Consider the following 8,686-nt stretch of genomic DNA (forward strand, 5'->3'; position numbering starts at 1 on the left):
GGAGGGGTTCAGATATGAATGATGATGGGGACCACCGCCGAAGAAGCCAGGTCACGAACGGCGCCACAATCAGCCAGCAAAGCTCCAAAACGATGCCTCAAAGGAGGGTGTTTCGCCAACGGTGCCACCGTCGCCCGGCCACAAAGCCTAGGTTTTCACCCAAAGAACATGCTGGAAGGAAGGTAAGAAGAGTTGACAGGATAACACCTTCAAGAAGGTAGGCACCCACAGGCGTCGCCACAACTCTCGTTCCCTCCACAGATGGTAGCTGGCACAATAGTGTGCTGAAAATGGTAGCTGACAAAATAAGCTTTTTTTAAAAAAAATACCCTATTTTTGAATTTTATGTACGGCTTTTAGACTATGAAATAGGCCACTTGTCAAAATGTGCACGTATTGAACTATGCTACTCATCTATATATCCAGCGTAATATATGTGTGATCAATTTCCAATTTGATTAGTATGTATCTCCTGCAATCCACGTCAATCCCAGCTAGTTCTGAATTCTGTCCAAATGACCGTATATAATCTGAGGATTAAACCAGCCAGGCTGAGGCTCCACGTGGGTAATCAACTAATCACCCACCCGTTTGCCAAACGAAGCCATCATCAAAAGGGAATAAAGCTCCATTCGGTTACCAACACCGTACCTCTTCTCCGCCTCCCGTTTTCCCCGGACACCACGGGCCGCCGCCGCCACCCTGCCGCGCCGTCGCTCTCTTCTTCCTCCGTCCCCGCCCTGCCCTCTCTCGAGCTCCAGTGACAGGCACAGGGGCCGACCACCGGTGACTCCGCAAGGCGGTGTCTGCTCGGCCAAAATCCGGCGACTCGCTTCCTCCGTCTGCTCCACGGAAATCCTCCTTCCACTCGAAATGGTGCATGGCTCCGACAGCGCGATCCGATCCCTTGCGCGCATTTTACATGTAAGTAGAGTTTGAGTTGGAAACCAAAACAAAAACACATTTTTCATGTAATTAGAGTTTGATCTGGAAACCAAAACAAAAACAGAGAGATCTGTGGAGAGAGGAAAAGGTCGATCGTCGTCGGCGGATGTCGCAGGGTGACGATCACCGGCAAATCCTTGCCCCGAGTATGCCTAGTCCCCCCCCCCCCCTCTTCTGTTGCGTCATGCAATGCGTGCTTAGTCGATGACCATGAACGTTCTTGTTGGGTTGCAGATGGATCAATTGCTTTAGCGAATAAACCAAAGGGTTCGTCATGTCAACAAGATGGTGATTCTTGTTTTCTAAAAGAAAACGGTGATGGTGATTCTCAAGCTGTGAAACAACAATGAGATGCTCAATCCCGTGCCTTCCAGAGGTATGCTATGCGGCATGAAATTTTGATGATGGGTGGATTATCTTGCAGGCATGATATGCGGTTGTTAACTCAAATTCTTTGGACTATGTGAGCTAAATAGTATCTGTAGACAGAGAACAGGTCATTATTCTCCTAATAAATCAGTAGATTTCCTGTGTATATTGCAAGTCTAAGATCACCTGCTACCTTGATTTATGGTTCCTATAGTTTTCTTCGTTTCTCTTAAGTTAGCATAGACTTCTCATGAATTCTTTGCTGCTTTAACCTATTTATAACATGCAATTGGCTATTTACATGATGATGCTGTGCATTTTGGTTGGCACAATTGCACAACAAACAATATCATTACCTTCTCAGTGTTCTAATACCCTCAGTGCGGTCTTTTCTTTTTTAGAGAACCACATAAATTAAAGGTGACAACACTGTTAGGCAAAAACTTTTGCATGCAATGCTCAATCTACATACCAAAGTTACATTCAATTTCACTATCTACCTAAGCAATGCAGCAAGCCTTGTGTGAATCATGTCGAGTTTTATCCAGGGTAGAATGCTACTCCATGTAGTCCCACTGTTTTTCTCTCTGGTTTAAGTAAGAATTTAGTTTGACAATACCACCCAATGTTAACATTATTCTGTTCCCATGCTTGCCCATGCAGGATATCTGGCATCATGTCCATTCTCTAATGCCATTGCGTGATGCTGCTCGTGCTGCTTGCCTGTCTCATGCCTTTCTACGTTCTTGGAGGTGTTATCCCAACCTCATCTTCGATTGGGAGGCACTTAGGCCTGAAACATGTACATATCCAGCTGATTTCGGAGGCGCCGCAGTTGATAGTATTATGAGAAACCACTCAGGCATTGGTGTGAAGATATTGAAGCTTGGACCATTTTTTATTGCTTATCACAATCTTAATAGTTGGCTTCATGTTGCTGTTAAACCAGGGATTGAAGAACTCACGCTTAGGCTATGGGATACATTCAGGAAAAAATACAAGTTTCCTGGGTCGCTTTTATCGGATGGGGTTAGGAACTCACTTCAGTATCTTGAACTTGGCAGTTGTACCTTCCACCCCACATCTGAATTTGGCCCCTTACCAAGCCTAACAAGTCTGCATCTTTCAGATGTGCGTATTAGGGGGGATGAGTTACAGGGTCTTATTTCCAACTCTCTTGCTTTAGAGACGATGGAACTCATTCAGTGCAAGGGAATAGTTTGCCTGATTATACTTTGTAAGCTTCAGCGCTTCAGCTGCCTGACGATTTTTGGATGCGGGAGGCTGAAATTGATAGAGAGCAAAGCTCCGAATCTCTCCGCTTTAAACTTTTCCGGAAAGGCAAAACTATCACTTGGAGAAGCTTTGCAAATGAAGACATTAAGCATGTCGTATTCAGATGTTGTCTGTTATGCTCGTACTGAGCTGCCGACCTGCCGTCCATTATGCCAAATCCTGGTGCTCTTACATTAAGTTCCTGTGACGAGGTACTCTAAAACTTTGTGTTGTAGATGATTAGCAATTTGTGCATATCGCAGTAGTCATTGCTTGTGAATAATTTTAACATGGCATATTTGTTTATGCAGGTGGTCAATACACCAATGCTGCCTACCAAATTCCTCTGCCTCATGCACTTGACCATTTGTTTGAGATCAGGACACTCGCCATATGACTATTTTTCTCTGGTTTCTTTCCTTGAAGCATCTCCTTCCTTGAAGACTTTGAGCTTGGATGTAAGATGCTTTCCGTTCTATCCTGCAAAGATGACTATTCGGTCTCAATTAATTATACTTTTTTTTGTCTTTATAGGTGTGGAAGAAACCTATGAACCACGAAACGGTTTTTGGACATTCCCCACATTTGAGGCAGATGACTGAAGATCAGCATTGCTATCTCAAGAATGTGAAGATCATGGGGTTTAGCTCTGCGAAGGGCTTGGTTGAGCTGACCTGTTATATCCTGAAGAACGTAGTATTACTTGAGTGTCTTACATTGGACACCAATTATGGTTGTACTAGCAGGTGTTCTGACAGCGGATCTGGACGGTGCGGCTCCTTTGGCAACGGTCTAAGGGAAGCCCGTAGAGCGCTTCGGGCTATTAGAACATACATTGAGGATAAAATTCCTGCTAGAGTTAAGTTGACTGTTGTGGGGCCTTGTAGTCAATGCCATAAGTTGTCATAATCAATTGCATCATGTGTAAATCAATTGTGTAAATCAATTGACAGACCGAATAATCAATTGCTACTTTAACTTCAGATGAACCATGCTGTGTTTCTTGATCAAGTTATTGTAGCTGAGCAAATGTGTAAACATTTTAATTTAATTTGAGATACAGCACTCCATCTTCTCACTGCGCTGTGCTGGTGAATTTCAGAGTTCAGATGCAAGGTTCCGAATTCTGGCCCGCTGAAAACTGCTTTCAGTCATTGTTTCTGGTACATTCTTGTGCCATGCTATTGCTTCTTGTACAGGAATCGATTATAGGCTTGGTTGCATCACAGCCATTATATGTGAATATGTGATCATTGGGTCAGAGCCCAACGTAGCCACGTAGGTTGAGCTTCAGGACATGATCTATGAGTTCAAATTTATGGCAATGGCATCATTGTTTTTTTTCAAAATTTCTAAATCTTATGTACATGAACTGTGAGGGATGTATCTCGAAGAAATTACTGCTCATGTGGAGGATTGAGATTCTGAACAACTTGTGGACGATGATAGTTTGTGGATGCTTTTCTATTTTTGCAGATAAACATAAGGTAGACTGTCTTCCATCAATTGAGGTGTGCCTGGAATATAATTTTGGAATAGAGCTTGTGATAAGGAACTGTGATAGCTGTACCAAGGATGGGAAGTGAAGCACCAGCCAAGATAAATATGGTGGGTAGATGGTGGCAAGCATCAATTAAAGAACATTAGCTGACTGTTCTTGAGAAGTACCTCTGATTAGTTCTTGAGAAGACTGCTTTTCTTTGTTTCCTTTTTTCGGCCAGTAGGAAGAAATTTTGCCATAATGTTTTCCATAGAGGAGGTTTTCGGATGGATCAAGTAGCGCACTTGCCTTCGTGGTTCTTTTTCGACCAAAGTTGTGTTTTTTACTACAGGTCTGAGTTGGATGAGAAGGTTGGGACTGTTAGATTTCTAGGATCATCTAGGAATAGATCGGATGGGGTACAGTTCTAATCATGGATAAACAAGAGTGGATTTCCTTCTTGACCCGCAACTAGAAAGAGATAGGAGGTTACCGAAACGTGGTCCAGTAGCGACGGTGGCGGAGCTTCCCGTCGCTGGCAGCACCCCCTCTAGATCGGGTTAGGGCTAGGGACTCTCGGTGGGGTTTGTGGCAGAAGTGAACCTCATGTTCGCGCCCAGGCCCCCACCTCCCTTTTATACGGTGCTGTGCGACAGGGGCCCGCCAGCCCATGGGCTGGTTGAGCGCCCCCGATCAGGGCGCAGACCAAAGGTCCGACTCGTCCGTTGGGCCGAGTCAGAGATCAATTCTAACATTCTCCCCCATTATCTCTTCTTGTTTCTTATTCTTGTTCTTTTTCTGAGCTTGGTCCATCCCATCACAGATCAGTGTATAGGGCGTGCCTCGTCATGACAGTTATTACCGTCAGATTAACAGCCACAATCACCTTTCCGTTCTGAAACGGAGTCTTATTCTTGGGCCCTCATTGTCCAGGAATCATAGGCTTTCCCTTAAACCCTTGCCGGCTAAGTGTTCTCTGAACACTTTGGGTGGTAGGCCTTTTGTAAACGGATTCGCTAACATCTTGCTTGTTCTGACATGTTCTAGACAAATTGTTTGATCCTAGACCTGCTCCTTAACAACATGAAACTTAATGTCAATGTGTTTGGCAGCACCACTCGACTTGTTGTTATGAGCGCAAAATACTGCTGGCTCATTGCCACAGTATAATTTCAGTGATTTTTCTATGCTGTCGACCACTTTCTATCCGGGTACTAATTTCTTGAGCCATGTGACCTGCCCTGAGGCCTCATAACATGCTACGAATTCAGCATACATCGTGGATGATGCTGTGACTGCTTGGAGCTTTTCCACGATATCGCTCCCTTTTGCAATAGTGAAGATATATCAAGACGTGGATTTTCTATCATCCGCATCTCCTGCAAAGTCTGATTCTGAATATCCTTCTATTTCTAAAGATTCTGATTTTCTATATGTCATCATGAGGCCTATTGTACCCTTCACATAGCGTAAAGCTTTTTTTACCATTTTCTAGTGCTCTATGCCTGGATCACTCTGGTATCTGCCAAGTATCCCAGTAACAAAATTTAAGTCAGGGCGTGTGCACAATTGTGCATACTGTAAGCTTCCGACAGCTGAAGCATAAGGCACTGCCTTCATTTGTTCGAGCTCGTACTTGTTCTTGGGACACTGATGTTTCCCGAAACTGTCGCCCTTGACTATTGGGACAGGTGTGGGTTTACTCTTGTACATACCATATTTCTTTAATATCTTTTCTAGGTATGTTTTCTGTGATAATGTCAACGCCCCAGTTCTTCTGTTTCGATGAATCTCAATTCCTAAAACGAATGAAGCTTCACCGAGATCTTTCATATCAAACTTTGAGGACAAGAATTTCTTTGTTTCCAGTAGTAGATCGACATCACTGCTAGCTAGAAGAATGTCATCCGCATGCTGGATGAGGAAAATGAATTTCCCGTTCTTGAACTTTGCATAAATGCAATTGTTCTATTCATTTTCTTTAAATCCAAACTTTCTTATTGTTTCATCAAATTTCAAATACCACTGCCTTGAGGCTTGCTTCAAGCCATACATTGATTTCTTTAGGCGGCACACTAGGTTTTCTTTGCCTTTCATGACAAAACCTTTTGGCTGTGCCATGTAGACATTTTCATATAAATCCCCATTCAGGAATGCTGTCTTCACATCCATCTGATGTAGTTCTTGATCATAATGTGCCACTAAGGCCATTATTATTCTGAAAGAATCTTTACATGAGACCGTGAAAAATGTCTCATTGTAATCTATCCCTTCTCTTTCCGTGAAGTCTTTTGCCACAAGTCGCGCTTTAAATCTTTCTATGTTCCCTTTGGACTCACATTTCCTCTTGTAGACCCATTTGCAGCCTACTGTTTTGGCTCCTTTAGGAATTTCTTCTAAGTCCCAAAACTTTATTGGCACTCATAGATTTTATTTCATCTTCCATGGTTGCAGTCCACTTGGATGAATTCATGCTTCTCATGGCTTCTTCAAAAGAGGTGGGATCATCCTCCATTTGAATTTCTTCGCTATTATAGACTTCATGGTCATCAGAAATATCTGGTCTTCTAATTCTTTGTGGCCTACTCAGGTTCACTGCAACTGGCATTTCTTGAACAGGAGGCTGCTGCTGCTCCCCCTCATCCGTGGCAATGTGTTCTATTGGATCTTGAGAAATAGGTTCCTCATTTCCAGTTGCAGCCACGACAGGAGAACTGACAACAGGCGTTGGCACTGCAGTTTCCTGTGCTATCGGTGCCACAATAATAGACAACGAAAAATAAGGCTCTTGAGTCATCGGAGTGGGAACGAATATCCGCTTCTCTTCAAGATCAATTTTTCTGGCTACCATGCTCCCCCTGATCATTCGATCTTCTAAGAAGGCAGCATGTCTTGTTTCTATAACTTTGTGTGTCTGTTGGGACAGTAGAAGCGATATCCCGTAGACTTTTCTGGATAGCCAATAAAATACCTTACTGGACAGCCCCACACACGAAAGTGATTAAGCGAGGGTTCTCTTTCTGTCCATAATTCATACTTCTGACCATATCCATCGGGATATGGTTCCTTCTTTCTGCTACTCCATTCTGCCGAGGCTCGCCCGGTGTCGAATACTAGGCAATTGTGCCATTTCCATAAAGAACCTCGCAAAAGGTCCAGGAACTTGATCATAAGGAGTGTGCCGACCGTAGTACTCTCCCCACGGTCGGATCTTACTATCTTGATCTTTAAATCATGTTGATTTTCTACTTCTGCTTTAAATATCTCAAATTTATCAAATGCTTCTAATCATTCTGTATTTTTTAGCAAATTTTCCTTTAATGCAATCAATACATTGTTCCAATTCTGAAAATTCTAATGGCGGAAGAATTGATGCTTTCACTAAGCGCTCTATTCTCCCCCTCGAAATATGGGCTAAACGACAGTGCCATAATTTTGACAAGATTGCATCAATTCATTTGCATTTCTTAGTAACATTCTCATGTGAGGAGGCATTCTTATTCTCAGGCAGTGATAGTAAATATAACTTGTCTTGTTGATAGGCAACTATATTTCACACTTGCCATCACCAAAACGACTTGTCATATTTCTTCTGATTTGTAGTAGGTGGGAAAAGTTTCTTATTGTTCTATAGTTCTTGTTTTTCTGCTGAACATGGAAGACAAGCTCACCTCCATTGGCGGCCTTGAATCTATCCACTTTTTGACTGCGCATGGTAAATGGTTTCTCAACATTCCTATTTTCTTGCTGGGTGTTATAATTGATAGGAAAAGTCGAAAAGTCCTTGGGAATAGACTTGAACACCAGCTGAACAACAAAGGGATCTGGAAGAGGCATGCTCATTGTCTTATGCTTGTTTGCCATGTGGCTCATTTCTAGAATGTATTCTTTTATTCCACCGCCAGCATATTTTTTGGTCATAAGCTGCTCAGTTAGAGTAGCAGCATAAGTCTTGGAAAAGTGACTCAGTAGAGGTGGTGCATTTTGGGATTGCCATTCTTATTCCATCTGAAATGGAACCTCCGATAATCATCAGGTACTTGCGGTTTGAAATATTCCAACGTGCCTGCTGAATATCCCATTTGGTCCAAGCAATATCATGGGCTTTCTCTCAAATGGCCCACACATCATCTGCTTCGTTCTGAGCCCTTATGGGGTTTTCTGGTTCTTCTGGTACTGGCATTATGATAGCCAAATTTATATTAGCCATCACCAGAGCAATTTGTAACTTTTGAAAATCATTTTCCATAGTTCTGGCCATTTAATTCTGGAATGGCATTCACATATGACATATGATTGGATCACAAAATTCAGAAATTTGAGTACAAATTCAAGATAACAATAATGGCATGTTTAACTTTAACTTTGGTCAAAATTCAAACATACAATATTCTGTGCATTAAGTCTAAATCACCTTTGGGCAGAGATAGAAAAAATGCATAAAACTTTTTGGGCAAGATTATAATATTGTAACATCAACTTTGGTCAGAAATTACAATATCATAATTCACAAAATTATGTATTCAAATCAAAATTCTATATTCAAAATTCAAACATACAATATTCTGTGCATTAAATCTAAATCACCTTTGGGCAAAGATAGAGAAAATGCATAAA

At 42.3% G+C, this 8,686-nt stretch overlaps 1 pseudogene; it reads left to right on the forward strand.

The window, feature by feature from the left end:
- The first annotated feature begins 1,291 nt into the window (after window positions 1–1,291).
- LOC120678115 lies at window positions 1,292–3,498 on the forward strand (annotated as a pseudogene).
- The last annotated feature ends 5,188 nt before the right edge of the window (window positions 3,499–8,686 follow it).

The sequence above is a fragment of the Panicum virgatum genome, chromosome 6N, assembly GCF_016808335.1.
Source record: "Panicum virgatum strain AP13 chromosome 6N, P.virgatum_v5, whole genome shotgun sequence".
In the NCBI taxonomy this organism is placed as follows: Eukaryota; Viridiplantae; Streptophyta; class Magnoliopsida; order Poales; family Poaceae; genus Panicum; species Panicum virgatum.